The sequence below is a fragment of the Tiliqua scincoides genome, chromosome 1 (genome assembly GCF_035046505.1).
Source record: "Tiliqua scincoides isolate rTilSci1 chromosome 1, rTilSci1.hap2, whole genome shotgun sequence".
Taxonomy (NCBI): Eukaryota; Metazoa; Chordata; class Lepidosauria; order Squamata; family Scincidae; genus Tiliqua; species Tiliqua scincoides.
The window spans coordinates 120,338,716-120,361,008 of NC_089821.1; the positions used below are offsets into that span (position 1 = coordinate 120,338,716).

The 22,293-nt window shown below is 42.7% G+C and overlaps 1 protein-coding gene across 2 annotated transcripts in view; it reads left to right on the plus strand.

Annotated features, from left to right (window-relative positions):
• PLCL1 (phospholipase C like 1 (inactive)) overlaps positions 1-22,293 on the plus strand; it is a 181,555-nt gene that overhangs the window by 103,086 nt on the left and 56,176 nt on the right. The gene's annotated exons all lie outside the window — the stretch shown is intronic.

Below are 22,293 nucleotides of genomic sequence, written 5' to 3' on the forward strand. Positions count from 1 at the left end.
GTGTTAATGGGGTAAAATCACTTGAGCTGATAGAAGACACCACTAGGGTGCCGTGTTTAGTGAGTGAATGACTCTTTCGGTGTGTGATGGAATGAAAAAGAGCTGTTGATCCTATCTGTGTGTACGTATATAATTTTTTTATAATTTGGATTTGCTTTTCTTATGGCTGCCTTATTATGTACCCTGCCTTTTACCTGGGGCTTCTACTGCTTTCCCATCTAAGAGTCAAGTCATATATATGTTTAGTTTGCTGATCTATGAGGGGTTCTCAGACCATGAACTGTATCCTACAACTGTCACTTGCAACTTGTGAACATCTCTCTCAAAACTGAGTTACTTGGACTAATGGGTATTTATCGTGAGTGCTGTTTTTTTTGGGAGGGTATCCATAGCTACCTCCTCCCTTGCTGGCTATGGGAAAGATACACTGGGCAGGATCTGAGAAGGCAGAATTGACATGACATCTGCCTACACGTTATTGCTGTTGCGCTCTCTAGTTGTGGGTTGGGCAATGCATTCTGCAGTTTGTTCATTTACCATTGCTAGGCTGCTATCAAGTGCTCTCTCTCCATTCTGTTCAGAACCAGTAAAATGCTAAGTGAAGATGGAAGTCAGCTTGGAGATCTCCAAAGCTTTGGGGATGAATGAGAAGACAGACCTGGGTGAGGGATGTTCCAGATGTGACCTAAAACACTCAGGCACAATTGCTTGGAGGTATTCCATTCCACAGTACTATTGTTCAGAAATCCATATGTGCTGTAAAAAGGGACCCCTTGGATGGCAAATGCAGATTAAAATGCACATGATCAATCTTAAAATAGAAGTACCAGCTTTTGTCCTTATGTCGTCAAGCTGAATTTTGCCTTTACCTGTGCAAACAGTGAAACCATTATAGCAATTTTTTCAATTAATAGCTTGCTAGTATAAACATTATAGTAGCTGTATGTGTTCAATTGAATGAAATGGGGAAGAGGCTAAATCTTTTTTTATCTCGTGTATTTAGAAGACTGAAATGTAGCCTTAGAATGTTACTTGTGACAGATGGTTTGCATAAATGCCTTTTTGTGTGTATATTTTATCACACAGAGCGGAAGGAAATCTTTTCCCACAAACTGACATACCTTCTGAAATGAAGCACTCAGTAAGGAGAAAATGGCATAAAGGGATGAGCAGGTGTATTCTGTTGCGAGATCCTCCATGCAGCTAAGCCTTTAAGCAGCTTGAGAGGGCTGATGTAGTTTTTCTTTTCTTGCTGAGAGGCTGCCACAACCGGTTTTTCTCTTGGTTTGATCTGGCACTTACAATTCATGTCGGTATGAAAGAGATCCTTGGAAACATAGGGCAGCACACCTGTGTCATTGATTTCAGCTGATTGATCTGCAGAGCGCATCTCAGGGTTGGTATTGCAGCTGTAAGGAAAGCCACTTGACACACAACGGCCATGATAAATAGAAGTCAATATTGGACTACAAGGGAACTCAACAGCACATATGACTATGGCGCCAGACTTGTAGCAGCTTTTGGAGCTGAGCAGCTATGCTGTTTGCTGAGTAAAAAGGAAGTGAAAGGGAATTACCTAGGTCTCTCAAGTTATAGATGCCATTGTTGGTGCTTTCGCACAGGTGCAGTATGTGCTTTGGTGATGCTTTTGCACAGATGCAGTAAGTTCTGGACCAGCAAATGCTGGGTGTTTCGATCTATGCATTCCATACTGTTCAGGCCCTTGGATCCTAACTAGTACATAGGCAGGCAGCTTGGTATGCTACTATCTTGCAACTTGCCTCTGTTTCATCATTTCTGGCTAGCTCATGGCAGAGTAGGAAACTCCCACACTGGGGAGTATTCTGTAGTGTGTGTGTGTGTGTGTGTGTGTGTGTGTGTGTGTGTGTGTGTGTGTGTGTGTTTACAACCTATAAATGTGATAGACATTTTGTCTTGCATGGCTGTGATGCCTCCTTATTCATAACAGATAACAATGTCAGTGATAGGCGTGGAAACAAACATTCCAGGACAGAATGGGCAGTTTATGTGATCGGCCAAAGAGAGAACATTTTCTGGAACTGCAAAGATTCTGCTTTTGCATTGGAACTGATGTTGTTTTGGGGGTTAACCGTGCCTGCCAGGCCACATGCCTGCTCGTTTGCTACCTGTTCAATTTACATGTTTGCAATTAAGCAATTGACTACAAAAGATTTACTGCAGTACATCACCAGTTTTCTCTAATTCTAAGAAACAGGTGTTCTTAGAAGCTGCCCTGGCACTGAGACCAGTTTCATGCTTTGTGGGAAGCATTAACCATATATGGGGGTAAAACAAAGACCTATTTCTGTTCCTCCCATATGCAGTTAAGTGATGTATATGAATACATATATTCCTTTGAAGAATCCAGGTGTTGAGAGTCAGGGAATGGTGGCCCATTATGGTCTACTTCCCCCAATGGCAAACAACAAAATATTTTCTACTGTTTTATTTTCTACTGTTTCATTTGCTGTGCTCATACTGCCTCTCTGGCAATATAAAATAAAGAATCATGGCATGAATGGACAAATGTTTCCTGTGTTGGTTTTTTTAATTGAAAAGATCTATTGTAACATAATGCAAGATGATATTTCCCTCTTAAAGTCATTGCATTTTCTCCCAGGCAGTGAGTTCAGTTAATGTTGGCATGATGGCATGCTTGCCAGAGCCAGGCCTTCCCTCAGCTTAGCAGCAGCGGACCTCCTCAGCCCTGCGCCCAGGGCAAAGGTCAGTGATGGCGCCCCCCCCCACGGGCTGTCGCCGCCACCCCTCGCTCTAAAAGCCCCACAGTTTATGTCCCTATTGGGAGCCTCAGAGAGGCTTCCGCAGGGTCTAGTGGCTGGTGCCTGGGGCTTTTGCCCCATCTCAGTCTATAGTAGGTCCACTGCTACAACTTAGCACCATGTGCCCTGATTTCAGTGACATGGCTTGCACCTTGTGTTCATCTGTAGTGCAATAGGTTACCTTCGAGTATGTGTCGAGTGATTTTCTAATACCCCGGAAAAACAGAAACCGAGTTCCACTTTTTTGGGAATAGGACAAAAAGTTCCCAGGCCAGAATTTTATAATTTCTAAATTAATCTAAGCTGCTTTCTACACTTCCCCCTTTAGAACCAAAGTAAACTGCCTACTGGATAAAAGCCTGCTGCTTTGATGCAGGATTATCTGAGGTCTTTGAGGGACCTGAAGAGCACGGCACTCCTGCTCTGACTCACAGGGTTTTTTCAACCCCAGATTTCAGAGTGGCCTGCTGCTCCCAAAGCCTCTGTGTGTCTCTAAAGATGGGCTACTTCAATAGGCAGCTCATGCTGGTGTGTGTATGCGTGAGTGAGAGGAAGAAGCAGGAAGTAGCCATGAGTGGTAGGGTCAATGCAGGGATTACTTGCATATGGATGAGAACAGATGCGTTGAACAGGAACACATCTGTTCTCTTAGGACTAAAAGTGCCAACCTTGCTTATTTTTTTGCTTTTTGGTTGTTTAGTTGCATTATGTACAGCTTCTTAAATGTGCTTAGTACTTGTGTCCAGGATGCAAATACCCTACTACTAAAGAAAATCACTAGGGGGAAAATGTCCTGGAGAGGTATTCCAGACAGGGAAGACCCCCGAACTTGAACACCATGGGGGTCCAGGAGCCCCCATAGATCCCAAGTAAAATTTGCCACACAGAATTTAGGCAAAAATCTGCCAGCATTTGGTCTGAAAGTATGAGGGCTCTTCGTGGTTCTTAGCATGACACACTTGAGAGTCAAGACCCTATAAACCTAAATCTTGAGTTTGATCTGTTTTGAGGAGGCCCTTGTGCTCCCACAAAGGCACTAATCCAAAAAAAGAAACCAAAAAGGGATAAATTGGGAACTTGATTCATGAGAGGCTGCAAGCCACTACAAACGAAACTTGGTGAGCTTCTTTGCAATCGGAGACTGAAGAATAGCACGCTTCTGACGTTTTACCTGCCCCTCCCAGGGCATATAATTGGTACTGTGTGGATGGTGGAAACACAGCATCCATAAGTTCCTCCAAAGGCAATATTCTTACTGAACGGTTTTCAGAGAGATGCTTGGAACGATGTTTGCTATTGGGAGCTTTTCTGAGAATCAACAGAATAAACCCTAAGAAAAACATTGGTTTCCTCTACAGTTCCAAGATTATGGAGTTGTTTACATTCATTTCTAGCTATTTTGTGTCCTGAATCACACCTGGAAGACAATATTACAGGTAATATTTTACTTAATATTGCCAGTAGGACTTCATGAGTTCCAGAAATACACTGAAGAAAATGCAAGCTTATTTTGCCCTTATTTAACTCGGCATAAATAGATGAAGTTAGTGAATAATTATAAAGCTTTTTTGAGTCAAACACGCTATTCTTCAGTCTCCTGCTGCAAAGAAAGAGCTCATCAATTTCCTTTTGTAGCAGTTTGCAACCTCTCATGAATAAAGCTCCCGATTTATCCCTTTTTGGTTTCTTTTTTTTGGATTAGGCTCCTGCTACCATGTCTGTAATAGAAGATGTCTTACCTGTTGATTACACAGGAATCAAGCTATGTGGCATTATGCTCTCTGAATTGGCGAACCTGATTTTAATGAGACCTGGGTTGCAATCGTATTCACACTTACCTGGGAATCCCATTGAACTAAATGGGACTTACATCTGAGTAGGCACACAGACTTGCAGTATTGTTTTCTCTGCATTGGACTGTAACCATGGTCCCTTATCCTACTGTTGTGTTTACAAATGGAATAGTTAATAGGTGTGACCAAAGAGTGGATTTTTTTTAACTTGAAAGAATGCTTATGGGTAGAGTGATTGTGCATAAGGGTAAGAATAGTAATTTTGGCTTACTTAATCTAGAATAAAAAGATGGGTTGGATAGGCAGCATAAGGGACATGGACTGCTTCCAGTCTTCTATGCCCCACCCACTCTTGTCATAAGTCTTTCTATAAAACTGTCTGATGCTATCTGTGGGGTAGTCCATTTTATCTGTGGGGTAGTCCATTTTGGGGGAAAGGGGATTAAAGTTCTCTGTGTGAGAGAGGCTTTGGTGGGTCAGATGAGACACGCAGGCTACATTATTTACCTCTTTTTGTTTCCCCCCTGAAATGTATGCACCCCTTTTAGTGAGAACCAGCATGGTATAATGGATAGAGAAGTCTCTGTTCCCTGAACCTGACAGTCCTGTTTTCTAGAGCTGCTGCCTCTTTCTCTTTGAATTTCTGTGCCCAGAAGCACAGGAAAGGCAGGGTTGGCTTTAAAGGGCAAGTTGAGCATGTTCATAAAGCTCCTTGAGATAAATGGGACTCAGAAGTGCTGGACTTGGATCACTCCTGCTGGTAATGTTTGTTCCCAAAAGCACAAGCGCTGAAATATAAAATATAATATAATATAAGGAAAGATGACTGGTTCAGGGGCAGAGCTTCTGTGTGGCATTTGGAGAAATAGTCGTTTTAGTAAGCTTAGCTATACCAATCTTCTTACTGGCATAAGTGGTGGATTTGCCACACACAAGTTAGGCAAGGAAAAGGAAGTGGAGAGCCAGGACTTGAAACTCCATAACTTTGGAGCAACATTGACCTATTCCAGAAGGAAGATTTTATAGCAATAATACTTTAGATGTTCTGAGTTCCTATAAATCTGTCAGGTTTCATATTGGATATAAATAATAGTGTTCAAAGGTTTCAGCCATATGGTGCTGTTTCCGTACAAAAAATTTTTTTTAATAACCCTAAAGAGATTGCAGATTTTTCATCTGGTCAGATAAATGTTTGACATACAAGTTTAGTGTGTACATTATCTTCCATCTATCTGTTCTTAAATGCCACTGGCTCAAACTGTGTGACATAAATGACTTGAAAAATAGTGGTAAGAGAATACAGCATTTGGAACCTGTTTAAGTTTCTTCCTGCTTTGTACTTACCGTACGTGTTACACATGAGGAAGAGGCGCAAACAGTTGATATGGCGCTTTTTTTTTTTACACATACCACCCAATCACTTTCAGATTCAAACAGGCAGACTGCCTTTTCCCCAAGCCCCCACATGTATGTGTAGGGACTGTGTAAATGCAGTGAACAAGGAGCGGACCACCCCTTGCCTGTAAGATATATCCTGTTAATTTGAGCACAACAAGATGACTATACTGGCTACCCAAATTGGATTTCTGGAGCCCTCTCTGTCTGGTCACTCTCCAGAGGACAAGAAATCAGGAGAAAATTCTTCTTTGCTTGTTACATCATTGTATCAAGTTTAAACAGTAAGCCTGGGCATGCCTTATGATTGCTCCACTGTGGTGAAATGTCCTCCCTCAGAAATTCTGCTTAAATTGAAGCATTTTCCAGAACCTTTGCCAGTTCTGGTTTTGGAGGCAAAGTGTCAGTCTAGCAGAGCAATCATAAGCCTGTCTTAAAAATAAGTCATGTTGAATTAAGTGGGACGTATGCCCAGGAAAGTATGTACAGGATTTCAGCCATAACACCCTTTGTTGCTCTGGTGTTTCTTTAATGAAGACAAAACTTTGTACCTCCAGCCCATAAAAACAGACTGAAATGATGGCCAGATTATGATAGCTTTCAATATTTGTTATTTTATTGATGTCAGAAGAGCTGCTTGAGGGCACAAAATGAGTGAGATTGGCTGATTAAGCCAAAAAGAAAAAACAAACCCCGTTTGACATTACAGCTGTGAGCGGGTGCATTAGAGTATGCTGAAAGTGGGCATCAGGACAATGAATACAGATAAAGAGGCAGATTGACATTAATGAAGCCAGTAGGTGTAGCTTCATTGCCACTTACAAAATGGTAGAGTTGTAAATATGTGAAAACTAGTAGGTAGGAGGCCGAAGCTGTGGAAGAGTGAACAGCACTTGCTGTCGACTTATTTAAATTAATTTAATAGTTCCTCTTTTTTCTTCAATGGTAGAAATGAATTTTCTGTGTGTGCATAAAGCAACAGGGCATTTTCATTTTACATGCAGCTGCAGTTGCTTAGCAGCTATTAAACCTGCTTTTCTAGATGATCTTTCTTATCTTTCCCATCCAGAAAAGTGTGTGTGTGTGTGTGTTTGTGTGTGTGTGTTGGAGGGGGAAGATCTTTACCAGTAGTGGGATGGTAGGCAACAGGGGCACATGTGCTCCTAGTAAGAAATATCCTGTATGTGCCTGACTCTAATTTACCAGTCAAGATCACTTCCTCTGCCCTCCGTCCTACTTATTTATCAGTTTTGCAATATGATTGGTATACACAGCACTTTACAGAGTCTCACAGCCAAAGAATAAAGAAGTCATTGGCCTCTAGAACACTAGGATTACTTTGTATAGTTGTATTGTCAACTATGGCAGACCTGCTGGTTTTTATCTCCTGCTTTTGCAACTCTTGTCTTTGATCCTGAGTTTCTTCCTAAGCTAAGGGCAGCATAGTCTGGCAATGCGGCAGATATCTTGCCCAGCTTTATTACATCTCCGTGCTATCTTCTGCTAGCAATGGTGAAATCTGGCTGGGCAGGGCATCCTGGGGAAGCAAAATCAGGCAGGATTCAGACATTGTAGTGCAGAGGTTCCTCCAGCCATGGAAGCCCTGTCTTTAAGGGGCAGGGCAGTGGCGAGGGCAGAGACATAGTCATACCACTGCCAGGGATAAAAGGGGTTTAAAAAAGACTTACTATTAACAACACTGGTCTTTGGGGGGGGGGGGTACAAGGAGCCTGCAGACCACTCTGCCGTGTTCCCCACGGCTCAGAACAACAAAAAATAGCAATTGCAGCTCACTTTTGGTTACGCGATCACAAACTGGAAGTGGGTCGTGATTGCTATTTTTAGTTCTGATGTGTGGGGAGCACAGCAGAGGGGTCTGTAGGCTCCCTGCACCCCCCCAGAAGGTCACTGCTGCTTCTAGTAAATTTAACCCCCCTTTTATCCCTGGCAGCAGTGCAATTGTGGTGATCACATTGCAGCCTTTGCCCCTTCAAAAGCTTGGGAACTGCTGTCATAGTGGAATAAGTGAGGGTAAGTGTGCATCTGTAACTTTGAAACAGGAAATGTGCCCAAGAGGATTTGAAGCTGAAACATGGCCAACAGAAAAGGAGTTAATCATTCCCCTCCCTGCTGCTTCTCCACTTAAAATTGCACCTTTCTGAAACTGCATTTCAGAGGCCCTGCTGGTTATTATTCCACTGTGTATAATGTGCAGTATTTGTAGGGGTGTGCAGACTATGTCCATTTGTAGAGTTCTCTGTTGGTCACCTCCATGTGTCATGTAGCTATAGGGCCTCTGAACTCTTCTAGATATCTGTGGAGTTTCTGAACAACATCTGCTCATCCAGGTGCTCCCCTCTTGCTTGCTTTTGCAACAATTTGTACTTCCATATGTGATCCTGGAAATTCTGCCCTAATCACATGTGATATATTTCTGGCACAAAGGCTGCAAAGAGCAGTGGTGAATTTGAGAATGTTTCTCCCCAATGTGAAGTCCCTTCAGTGCAAAAGGAAATTGACCAGAGGTTTGAATCCCTGTGTTGGTTTTACCTTTTCCAATTAAGACTCAAGACTCAGTTACACTGCTGCATTTTGGGGCTAGTGTGATATCCTGACTCTGCAAGGTATCCAATTGCACACTTCTACCAAGTAATCAGTGCAGCAATTAAATTGCTCCTGTCACAAACAAGCACTCCTCTCCTGAGGGGAACTCCCCCTTTTTAAAGTTCCCCTAAAGGACAGCTCCCTGTGTACACTGAAGGTGATTCAGGAAGCAGCTAGTCACATTTACCATTCTTGTCTAGAGTTCTAGGTCACGTTTAGAACTCAAATGTATATTGGAGCCCCATGACTGTTTCCCCAAGTACCAGAATATTCTTGGGTTCCTACAGGATTTAGCTCATACCTGATCATTGGTTCAGTTCAGTTAGCTCATCTGACTTTGGAGTAGGACGTGTGAAGTCTGTTAATTGCCAATGGGCCTATCAGAATGGGGGGGAGGGGCTAGTCTCCTTCAAAATAGAATGAAAGAGGTCTGATCAGCTGTGTTAAGTACAAGATGTGTATTATGCATTGCGAGATGTCAGCCAAGCCATGATGAAAACTGTGATGCTGCCCAGCTAGGACATGTTTTCTATGAAGATCTTTCTCTCCAGTGTGAAGATCAGGGCCCATTAAATGGGGCTACAGGGAGTAAATTGTATTCAGGACCAGGGTCAAAAAGGGGGCCCAAGAGACAAAGGAGGGGGCCTAAAAATTTCCTGAGATCTTGCATTTCTGATCTCACCAGGGACCATGAGGGGGTTTGACAATTCCAAGAAGTTACAGCCCCTGTGCAGCTTCAGAGGACAAGTCAACTAGGATTTCTAAAAGGTCACTGGGGGATGAAGAAGAGATCTGCCATTGTTACCACACAGTCCTTAGTAAGCATCCCCATGGACTCTGGCTTGCAGTGGGGCGCAGTGGCAGCAGTAGGCCCTCACTGCATTAAGGGACGTCCCACCAAACCACTTTAAAGTGGTGCTTTGGTCTTCACAGCTGGTTGTTTAAACTTGGCTACAGTGATCTACAGGGATGATGCCCATAAAAAGGTGTGTTCACTTGGTCCAAAATTAAGTTGATACAAATTACGGAAGCAAAACATTAACTTCTCCTGAAAGAGCTGAAAGATATTCCAGGAGATTGAGGTCAGATGGGATGCCGGCTTTAGGAGATGCATGAAAATTGTTAGGAAAAAAATTGCATCAACCAGAGACTGGAGGAAGAAAGCTCAACTGTTTGGCACATAAATACTTGTCTCTTTTTATATTGTTGTGTTCTTGTTTGGGTCCTTCTCCAGAACTGGTGGTGAGCAGAAGAGGGTTACTTTACAAGGATGTTGCGTCACAGTAGCAGGCCTAGTGAAATTTCTAGAATGTGGGAAGAGAAAGAAAGGGAACATGTAGCTGTGTTTCACGGAATGTAGCAGAACAGACATAGCCTCATGGGAGGACTAGAGAAGCCCATTCACTCATGTGTCGTTTTAACAGAAGAATGTATTGTCTTCAGTAGCCCTGGGAATTACTGTCCAATGTGTTCAGTGGCATAAATCAAAGGGGCTTAATTCAGAAGTATGAGTAGCTATTGTTTAGAGGGACTTTCGAAAGACTAGACATGGAAGCGGGCGGCTAATCCTCAAATAGTTGTCTGCATAACTATACAATGGTGTTTACTTTGGCCAAGATTCTTGCTGTCCTTGTATGGCATGCAATGTAGTGAGAAAGAGGCTTTGTGCTTGTTTTGCCTGGGCCAGGTACCTACTGAGTTAGACTGCATTGTTCAACAGAAATGGACCATCCTGGGAAAAGGACCAAAGTGGTGGAATGACTATAGCTTTCCCTGAGGATCAGCATGTCAGACTGGGCCCTGCTGTTGGATCATGAAATAAGAACTCCTAGGCTCACTTCAACCTTTTCATTTGTTTGCATGTGGAAGGATACTCCGTAGTTCCGATGAATTTTAAAGAAGGTCAGCAATGCCTGTTCAGGTGATCGACTGGCCTCCCTCCCCTGCTAACAATGGTTCGGTTTAACTGTTCCAGAGAGAAACTGAGGGGGCTTCAAGGGACTCACAGATGCATGTGAATTGTCAAAAGTCTCTGCATCTGCATGATAGTACCAGACCACATGATGAACTCTTGTATACAGATTATGGTAACTCTGTGGAGGCGGTCCCATGTCTGAGCATTTTTTGACCACTGCTGGGGATTTGTTTTCAACATAGAAGGACATGAACATTGTTTTAGCACTACACTAAGGGCTGCAAAGGGTGACTCTGGCATGAGTCACTGGCCAGAGGATTCATGGCTGCTGCAAGATTGCATCTCTTCATCACTGACTTCCAGCAAGGATGCCAAGCTGGCTCCAGCTATTTAAACAGCTGCAGGGATATTGCTCCCCCTTCCTTACAGAGAAAATTCCTCTCTGCCCCCTGAGTGCAGTGTGTGGAAGGAGACTTTGGTTAGAGGATTTCAGGAGGCTACCCTAATTTCTTTCCAAGAAGAATATGGTAGCTGCTACTACTTACACTCAAAGCCGATTGGCAGATTCTGCAATATTGCATGTTTCTTTCTATAGACTTAAAAAAAATTCTTTATAGTTTCCTATGTTGGTAGAAAAACCTTGGGGGGGACAACAGCAACTTTGAGCAGACAAATGGCAGGAAAGAAACAGCTTAAAGAGCTCCTTTACAGCTAGTGACAGCTTGAAAGCTGCTTCTCAGTTGGGAAAGAAACACAATTGTGTATCATGTGTACAGGTGTGCATCACTTAACGGCAGGGATACGTTCTCCCATCCCTCTTATGTGATTAGGTTGTTAAGTAAACATTCAGCCCAATCTAGTTTGTTGTGTAATCTGACACTCCCTGCCAGACACTTGCTGGCTACACAGACTGCTAGAGATAGACTGCCTCTTCTTTGCATTAAGAGCCTCTTGGTTGTGTAAACAGACACTCTGCTGTAGTTATGGGAGACCTGACTGCCTTGTTAAGAGCCTCTTTGCTGTGCTTTTACCACCATCATATCTACAGTCTGTCGCTAAGCGGATGGTTGTTAAGCGACACATGCCTGTACTTTGGTCTTCAGAGTCATCGCCATAGGGGAGTAGCTGTTTGGGAGGAACTCATGGAATATTTAGAAACATCCCATATCCTTAGACCTTTTCCTCCCTTTTTAAAAATGTAAATTTTAAAATATATTGTGCAAGTTGCTGAGAGCTTTTGAGAAGAACAGAATATAAACTGTATAAATGAATAGCAGATTGAAAGCATAGAATGTATCAGATGGGTGAAGAAGCCGCATGTCTCATTACATTTTTTAGAAGCAAATAGCTCAAGTACTATAAGACATGATAGTTTCAAAAAGTGCCATGTGATGATTTGTGAATCCTGAACATGCCCTCCCATTAATATCTGCAGGAGAAATCATAAATTTGAAGCACAAATGATTCGTCAAAAAGTATATGACCTGTTTTATGCAGAAAACTCAGGCTAGATGATCACGGCTGTCTTCTGGTTTTGAAATCTATGACTCCGTATCCATTAACAGCTTTGAACATAAAGAGCACTGTGTAACACTGTGCCCTGTATAACAGGGCAGGAGGTCTGGTCTAGAGGGTAGAGCCTCCGTCTGCCTGAAGATAACATCCACAAGATCGCCGGTTTGAGGCCACCGGCACCGTGCGACCTTGGAGCAGCTGACAAGCTGAAGCCGAGCAATTCCATCTGCTCTGAGCGTGGGAGGATGGAGGCCAGAATGTGAAGCCAGATCGGAATGAAACACCTGAATGTAGTTGTTCTTGAAAGAAAGAACCTTCTTTGAAATTGTAAAAATCCCTATTTAATAAGGGATTTAAATAAAAGCCTGCCTATGTAAACCGCCTTGAATAAAGTCTTGAATAAAGACCAAGAAAGGCGGTATATAAATACCTGTTGTTGTTGTTGTTGTTAACTGAGAAGTTTTGCTACTTTAACTGCACTGTGAAAAAAGGGAAGGTCATAGTAAAAACTCCTTGAAAAGAATTCCATATGGCACTACTTTTAGCAGGACAAGATTAAACGATATTTGTGGGATGGAGAGCCATAAAAAGAGAGAGGCTAAAAATATGTTTTTAAACCTTTGCAGTCTCTTTAAGCCTATGAGTTTTTTTTTGGTTCTTGTTTTTGGCCAACCCTACCTACCTACCTACCTACCTACCTACCTACCTACCTACCTACCTACCTACCTACCTACCTACCTACCTACCTTTCTTTCTTTCTTTCTTTCTTTCTTTCTTTCTTTCTTTCTTTCTTTCTTTCTTTCTTTCTTTCTTTCTTTCTTTCTAAGAATTATACTGATCTTAATGTTCTGCTTTTACTATAATATGTTGATTTAAAAGTTCTGTAATATATATTGCCACAATCGACTGGGCAAAAATTTGTTTGGATACGCAGAGAATGTATATATTGAAATATACCAAGTCAGTGTCCGCTTGAGAGTAGTTAATCCGATGTCCTTGGGGCCAGCTCATATGATGCTTTGTCTCCATAACTGGCTCTATACTCTCATGGTGCCTGCATGCCTTGGCCCTTTCCTCTGCTTCTGGGTGAGTTTCTGTAAGCATCTGAACTCATCCTTCACATGACTGGCAGCTCCCTTGACCTGCTAAGCCATTGGCTGTGGCTCCTCATTAGGGCTACAATCCTATACATTGTATAGGGCAGAAGGTTTTTTTGTGAGGATTCTGTGGCTCACCTGGCTGGTTTCTGTGGCTCCCCAGGGAACCACTGCCTTATATGAATGTTACCAAAGTAAGTCCAATTGTACCTTTTCCTAAGGTGACTAGTAAAGAGCAACTATCTCTTGTTGGGAAATTTTCCATGGCAGTGGACAATTTGAGATTGTACAGCTTTTGAATATGGAGGCTTTGTGCTTAATTATAATGCATTTATGTATTTCAGGCATTTTGGTCCCACCTTTCTGCTCCAAAAGTGTATTGTGACTAATATAATAGCTACTGATAGAACCATACGCTAAATATTGTTCTTTTTAAAGCATTTATGCTAAGCAGAGACTGTGAAATTCTGCATTTCCTTTCAAAACCCAAACCATTTTTATACAAGATTGCACCAGATTGTTCATTGGCATTTCTTTTTCAGCATAAAAGAATGGTGATTTAGGATCATCTTTTTGTGACTTCTCTTTCACTTAAAATGCTAACTCTTGTGGCTTTCTCAAATTGCAACAAAATGTCAACGAATAGATTTAAGTGTCGGTAAAGATCAAGCTGCCTCCTCAATGCACCCGAAGTTCGAGACTGAAATTTTAGGGCACTTAGGAGCAGGCTGTAAAAATGCACCAGAAGAGCTTGTACTGAAATTGCTAAATGTTAAAATAGCATCACATTGGACTGTGGTGATACAGTGGCATGAGACTAGTACCTTGTAATTAGCATTTCAGAGTTCTGCCTAGAAGAAAATGGCAACATGACTGTCAGTATCTTTGTGTTGCCACTTAATATTTTTATGTTACTACTTTTTCTTTCTTTAAAAGAATTGTTGAAGAAGACAAGCGAGCAGTGTGGTGAGTACTGACTTTCCCTAGGGAAGATGCAGGTTCTGATTCCCCTGTCAGCCATGAAGCTAGGTAAGCTGACAGCATAAATGAGTGACAAAACTCCTGAAAAGGAATTAGAGTTTTTGGAGTTTGGGCCAGACACTCTCTTGTAGCCTAACCTACTTCACAGGGTTGTTGTGAGAATAAAACTGGTGCGAGGAAGGCCCCCCATATGCCATAGAACTCCTTGGAGGAAGGACAAGATGAAAGTGTAATAAAGAATAGATGTTTACTGAAATGAAGTCAGCCATGATGAGACAAGCTGTGCTGTACCAGAATGCTTCATTCTGTGGTCTGTTTCTGCTTCTGTATCCAGTGATGTGCCTTAATGTTCAGCATCACTGACCTGCAAGAACATAGCGATCTGTAAATCAGTTAGCTGCAAATCATTACTGTACTTTTCATCACAGCACAGTACATCTGAACGTAAGTGTCCAAGAATGCCACACACATATAATCTCTATAAGGTAGGAAATTTTTGTCTCTTAGGTACACATTTAGCCATAGTATCCACCAGATACTGTGATGAAGAGAGAATTTTAGGGAGATGAGATATATATGCATTATAAAACTACTTTATATACAACTGCTGTTAGGAGGATCACTTAAATAGAAATGAAATGTGGGGGGGGGGGGTCGGGTAAGTGTTACAAATGAATAATCTACCTGATCCATCCTTCCTTGTGAACTGCATCTTTAAGAATTCATGCAAAGGGAACTATCCAACCAAAGTTTTAGGTCTCACTTGTTTCAATGGTAAAGACACACACATTCACATTTTATTGCCGCTGCAGCATGTCACATCTACAGTCCTGTTTCATTACCTTGGGATACAAAAAATCAGAATGTTTTAGAATGCTACCTTCTTGCAGAATAAAGCACATAAACTTTCCATATCAGAGAGGCATAAATATTGCAGCATAAATACCTGTCCTTCGAAGGTACCCAGAATTTGCCACCTGAAATGTCTTCCTCACTTCACTCCATGAAGTAGCTAAGGGTGTGCCTATAAACCAAAAAGCCTGGCCCTTTGCAGTGAATGGAATGGGAACAGTGAACTGGTCCTGTTGATTTCTATGGAAATAGTTCTGGCTCACTTTTTGCTGGATTTGTGTGTTTTACATGTAGGTGCTTTAAAAAAAAATTTGGACTTCTTTGTAGTGTTGCACATGGGAATGTCTAATAGATTAAACTGAATTGCATTGGTAAGCTTATCTTATGTTTGCTGGCTATTTTAAAGCTTCTGATGAGATATTTTTACTAATGTTTTATATAAGGGGTTTAGGCTGGAGAGAGCAGATCACAAGTCTGGCTATTGATAAGGAAAAGGATTAGTCCTAGTGTTCTGGGAAACCTCCTTTTTCTCTTTCTGTTTCTCTTTCTCATGTGATGGAGAAAGCTCTGAAAGACCTTTGAAAATTTTGTGTACCACTTCAGCCTCTGGGAACTTTTGTTGCCTCAGTTCACATGCTAGAGAACACAGACTATTATCCCCCATCTGATTATTCTGCAGAAGGCACATGGCTATGGACATAACGTCTCTCTTTGAGTTTTTATGTGTGTAGCATGACTGTTGTGAGGGATCTCCAGAGTGCATGCTGGATGTTCATGCATCTCCTGCTTGTTTTACATGTGACCTTGAGCTATGTGCTGCACTCCAGACCACGTATCACCATCTATGGCATTTTAAAGACTTTCCCCGCTATGTATGATTCAGGCTGCTGAATGTTCTACTTTGGTAAGCTGCAAAAAGAGAAGGTTTATCAAGCTCTTGTGGACGTTGGGACATGCCTATTATGTGTGGTTCAGGCACCACCTAATGATGGAATATCTGCTCTCTTGTATGCATTCAACTTTTACATTGAATGGTTTTGAGAGCTGAAATTCAGCCCTTTATTACACTTCCAGCTCACCCGTTTTCAACTTGCATCTAGTTACGGAGATGTGTAAACCTTCCTGAGAAGACATTCGCGGAGGGGTGCTGCTTTTGCCGCATCTGCGAACTCCCTGCCTCTCCAACAAGTGAGAGTGAGGAAGGGAAGGGTGCCCGACTAGCTTGTAGTTGCCGTGGTAATCCCTTTCCAGAGATTCCATGAAGTGTCAGATTAATGTTGCTCATAGATCACTTTAATTACTACAGTATGCCTCGTAAAGCCCAGTAACGAGGGAGAAAGGCAGTGATGGTGATTGGCTGGCTTTATCAGCCATGGGCTATGGAGGAGACAAATGAGATGGGGAAATTCCTGACAGGAAGGTTAGGTAGTTTTTCATCCTGAGAGAGGATCCTATTGGCTGTTAACTAAAACACACACATAAGTAAATAAAGAAAGGGAAGGAATACACAGGGAAAGCAGGGTATGAGAATGCTCCATAAATGGAATATAAAGTGTCTGATTTTATACATTTACAAACTAGCGCTGGAGTGACCTTGAAGTTTTTACTTGCCATTGCCATATGGGGGTTTTGGCAAAAGTTCCATTGCTGTAGCGTATCCAGCCCTTTTCTGAGGTGTTTTCCATAAAAACTGCAGAACATAATTTTGATGTCTACTTGGATTGGATCTAAACCCTTTCTTCAATCTGTGAACTTTTTCATACCTCATGAGTGTACCTCATATCTCTCAAAGGGTACAAGTGAGAATGAATGGAGGGTTCTACGGCAAGCAGCTGAGCAGTCAAGGACACAACCTTTATCTTTGAGGCGGACTCACCTGCTGAGCAGGAGGCAATTTCCTCTTGCCGTAGACACCCCGGCTTGTTTCAAGTCTGGAGTAGTGGTGGCTAGGACTATTGTATGGCTCTTGGTTCTTTGGGCAGTACCTGTCATTTTTAGAACAAATTGCCACAGGAAGCCCACTGGGACCCGCCTTGGCATTTAGGTTCCCAGCACAAGCTCTGTGGGTCAGGTTGAATTTGGCCCTGTAATCTCATCCTATGTTGAAATCCCATTTGAATGGAATACAGCTTCTTTTACTAGCAGCCAAGGCTGCATTTCCAGTCCTTGTGGTTTCTAAGATGTGATCTGTAAACCACCAGTGCTGGCTCCTCTCTCCTTTTTCTTTTTTTCCCTCCAGATGCTCTATTTCATTGAAAGACTTCTAAAAATACATGTAATACATAAAAAAGGTTGTCGTCTGTGCCATTCCTGAAGAAGCCACAGGAATTCAAGGAATGCTCCTCATACAAGTTTTATGTGGGAATTTGCTACATGGATGGAGTGTGTGTCATTATAAAGATGTGGTATGTACTCAGAAAAAGTTTGGGTTGTCACAACAGGAAGTGAAAGGAAGCTGTAGGTAGCTGCAAAGAAGGCAAAACACCTTCTTTGGATGCAGAAGATCCCAGTTTCATTGCTCTGTCTTCAGGTAGGACTAGGACCCGCTACCCCCCCAACCCTGAATTGGTGCTGCCAATGTTGAGCTAGATGGACCAATCATCCGATTCCATATACAGTGACTTCCTATTTAAGGCATGGAGAGACAGATATGCACTTATAGGTTTGTTGTTTGCTTCCTACCAGTGTCACTGGCCGTGATGTGATCTGCACAGGATTTAGTGTGAATATAGCACTGGACAGCTTCAGCCCTTAGAGAGGAAATGGCACAGTACAATAAGGGGCTAGCTGAAGCAAAAACAGGCCAGCACAGGCCTTGTGGTTCTGTGACTAAGACCCAATGGCAAAGTGAGTGGGTACAGGCAAGTATAGTGTACTGGTAGTGGCGAAGTAGTACAGTCAGCTTTTCTGCTTAGAACGGATTTTCCTTTACTATTGTCACTGCTACTCGATCAGTGGCATACCTGGAGGGGGCAAGGGGTGCAAATGCCCTGGGTGCCAGGCTTGGGGGGGCAACCACGCCATGCACTCTCCCCGGCAGCCGCTCCCTCACAGGACTCAGTTAGCATGCCAATATCACTGTATCGATCTGAGGGCTACCCCCTAAGAGCTGCCCCTGGAGGCTTTATCAGGGCTGGGGAAGTCACATGCAGCCTCCCCAGCCCTCAGAAGGTCTTGTAAGGCCTTCTGGAGGCAGAAAATCAACACTTTTAGTTTTCGGCCTAAAGTCAGAAGTGATGATTTTTGAACTCCAGAAGACCTTACAAGGCCTTCTGAGGGACAGGGATGCTGTATGTAGCCTTCCTGGCCCTCAGAATGTCTGGAGGGGAGGAGGTAGGCATGGGGGGCAGCACTTCCAAGTGTGGGGCAGCATGCCTGGAGGTGTGCCCCAGGAAGGGCAGTGGCTAGGAATGCAACTGTACTAGGTGGCTCAAGAGCTGCCATTTTCTTTCTGAGTTAAACAAGGTGTTGTATTTTCTCCCTGAGCTGGAGTTAGGAAAACATTGTGATAAACTTACTTTAAAGTAGGGTCCTAGCCAAAGACAGGAGAGGCTGCTGGTGCCAAATGGGTGTGGTTAAAAGTGGGAGCAGGCTCCAATGTCACCAAAATATTTTCTACTTACACTGCTGTTCAGCCTCTGATAGCAAGGATGGCTTGCAGGAGAATTCAGAGGCACAAAGCTTTGTGAATTTAGGATTTTGTTTGGTTTGGGTTACTCCGGGCAGTCTGTCCATGCTGTGAAACCTGTGCTGATTTTGATTTTGGTCTGTGTAATAATAGTTTAGAAAATCCTGACTGCCAATGGAAAGTGAGCAGAATGCAATTCCAATCCACCCACATTACAGTGATTTTAACATGGAAAGATTGAGATTTCTGCTTAAGCAGGCTTTCCTTTTTCTCCTTGGAACTCTGACAACTGTTAGGATCTGGCAGGGTAGCGGGAAGCAGTGCTGGTCATAGTTGCCACTTGGCTTTCAAGTAGGGGGAGAAGAGTTTGTCTTTGTAGGTGAATGCAGTGTGGCATCCTGAGGGATCTGAGATGTGGGGAAGTGGAGGTGGAATATGCCGCTTCCCTTCCGTTTGCTTGCTGTTTTCCCTCTAATGGCTTGTTCTGAAGACAGCTGACTCAAAAGAATTGACCTTCCTTCTCCTCCTAGTTTTTGTGAAGTGCATGCTATGGAGGGAAAAAGCATAGTCGCAGAGCTGGAACTGTGACATTTTCTTTGCTGGAACAAAACAGCAGTTAATACCACTTGTTAGTAATCGCTGACGTGCTGAGTCCCTTGATAGAAAGAAAGGGCAGTGGATGGAAACCGCACAATTTAAAAGTTTGACACTTTGGGAAAAGCATCTATTCACTAGAGTTTTGTTTAGGATCTGGCGCCAAGGTGTGTTTACGACAAGCTGAAAAGTAGGAACAAAGGTCTTGTTCATGCATACGCATACATTTCTTTGCCCTTGTGATTGAGCTCTGCTAACAAGCAACATTTTTAGGTGATAAAATATGAATGTTCATTTATTCATTGCAGGCACCCAATGATAAGTGTGTGTATGTGACTCTGCCCATCCAAGGCTGACTTTCAGTTATGTGCTATTCTAATAATGGAGAGAAACTGCACTGGATCCTTTTGCAGGTGAAGAGCACAGTTTCAGCTAAGGCCTCCACTTCAGTGAAGCTCTAGCACATCTAGGATACTTCTGTTTTTTGTACTGATGTATTTCAGATAAGCCCCGCTTAGATCCTCAATTGCTCCCTTATCCAGGCATCACTGTTCTTATTCTATATTCCACCAAATAACTGAACAAGGTCATTGCACAGGAAGCTAGCAACAACCTAGAGGACCTTTGCATACTGCTACACTAAGGGCTGGTTCACATATGCAGAAATGATACTTTGTCACCACAGCATGGCTTCCGTCAGTCAGTATTCCTTGACAGCCTCCCAAGGGTTAAGTTTCTTTGGGACTCAGTAAGAATTCCACACCAATCATTGCATGGCCAGACACAAAGTGCTCCAACATCCTTGCTTGATTCACAGATCCTTTCCTGTACAGCTAATATCCTGTGTTCCTTTGTTTTCATTTTAGACTTTGGCTGTCATAATTGTTATAAACAGAGAAAGCCCCGTTGTTACTATTATTTGGTTTCAATGTTCTTCTTTGCTCCCCTTTCATCTTCAGAACAAGTTGCTCCAAGTGTCTTATGTTCTTGATTTAGATGTTTGTTAAAAGTCGCAGCATATTGAACATTATTCAGAAAAGTAGCACTTCAACCCAATATGCACTTACTTTGGAGCCAGTGGAACTTACTTCTGAGTAAACGTGCATAGGTTTGCACTGTGAGAGCTCCTGTTTGGAACAAGCCAATTAAACAACACTGGAAAAAAGGGTTGAAAATGTGGAGGTGTGTGGATAGTGTTGTCTTTACTACAGAAAAGCTTTCCTTCTTCTCCCCCCTCCCCCATACCTTGCTTGAGAGCTATATGATTCTGGCAGTGTTTTGTGGAAGGCGAGACACGACTTCCTTGGCAGCCATGCAGCTCTGCTCCTAACTTACTCACTGCCTCCGAGTCCAAGAGGAGAGCAGTACTGGTCAATCATATGAGGTTCTTGCTGACTCGAGGGAAGGAAAGGAGGAGCCTGGGAAAACTGCACTCTTTCCCTTGTCAACAGTTGCTGAGGATGCCAATAAAAATTTCACAAGCAAAGGACGCAGTACAACTGCATTGCCTTTTTCTTGGTGTTGAGCAGATCTCCGGTTCTTAAGATGAGGGACAGTCAGTTCTTTTTTTTTTTTCTCATGGATCCTGTCAGCTAATGAAACTGATTTTGTTGTTGTTGATGATGATGATGGTGATGATGATTTACCTTACTCTTTGTTAAACTACCCAGTCTGCCATCAGAATGGTTCCAGGAAGTCTCAGAAAAGTTTCTCAGCTACTGTTACAAGCAACAGCTTGGCTGCCTGTCTTGTTCTTCTTTCCCCATTTTTCCTTGTTTACTTGCTATTAATGTCCTTTTTTTAAAAAAAAAAAATTAGTTTCTGTCTCCTGATAAGTATGGTCTTTTATTGGGGGATGGTCTTGGGGAAAAGAGAACAAGGTAGAGGATAGGGAACTGAGTCATGAATCAATTTTGCAGTGTTTCTTTTTACAATTACAAAAACTCTAAAAGGCTAACTAATTAGCACTCTTAAAAATATTTTCTCATTTCATTACTGGGAACATTTGGGTGACATTTAATGAAAACAAGTATTTCTCTCTGCACAATAACAAAGAAAAATGTGTACTTTTTTTTTTTTTTTTTTGAGGAATCATCTTAAACACGCTGGCTCAACTAAGTGGTGCACACAAATTGAAACCCTACCGTCAGTGAAATCTATTACCCTGCACAGCTCAGATGAAAAGCCATATTGAAAATTCACATTGGTCATCTGAGGTCGTTGGCACTTTGTCAACTGGTGCCATCCAATGCTAGAATGAGTGCTGATTAGGGATGGGGAGAAACAGGTTCTGGGACCCAGCACTGCTCAGCTCCTCAGCCCATAACTTACCAGTTTGCTACAGAAATAAAAGAATAGCCTTTAGAAGTAGAGCGTATTGCCTTTCTTGCAATTTTGCTGAATGATAGAAAGTGGAGCAGCCATTATTTTTCCTTTGTCCCAGCAGTGTGAAGTACATCCCAAAATTAGTGTTGGGCATCTGGTGAGGCTAATCTGATTAAGACCCCAATTCTATCCAAGTGGCACACCAGTAGAGTGTGTGCTCTACTGGCATACCAGGCCTGAGTGGTGTTGCAAGTGCTGTAAAGTACTTTGTAACAGCGTTAGAGTTGACCACACTTGTAGGAAAGCTGGAACACTATCCAGTGCAGGGATGGAGGAAGGGCAGGAGAGGGTGTAACAGGGTAGGGGGAAGGCAGTGATTGGGTGAAGGATATATAGATCAGGCCCAGGAGGGGGATGGGATCTGCAGCACTATCCCCTTTCCCAGGCTTGATCTACTTGCACCGGCTAGCACACATCCGAGTTGACCCGTTGTGCCTGCTGGGGCTTACCCTGGGGCAAAGGCTTAAACGTCCCCTTACCCTGAGGAGACTTCCAGCATGCAAAACTCCCCTGATGGATGCAGTGCAGTCTGCACTGGAGCCACTGCATTGGTGTGGAGGAGTTTAGTTAGGATTAGGCAAGTTTGTGTAACTTGCTTCCCCTGTGCACCAATTTAAGATTGTTAATTTGCAAATTTTCGAACTCCATACAATGTGCTTGGCTGCTCCCCCATTTTCATTAACATCCAGCCAGATTTTGAGTTCTGTAAAGTTGGTAGCTGAAAAATTAGGGT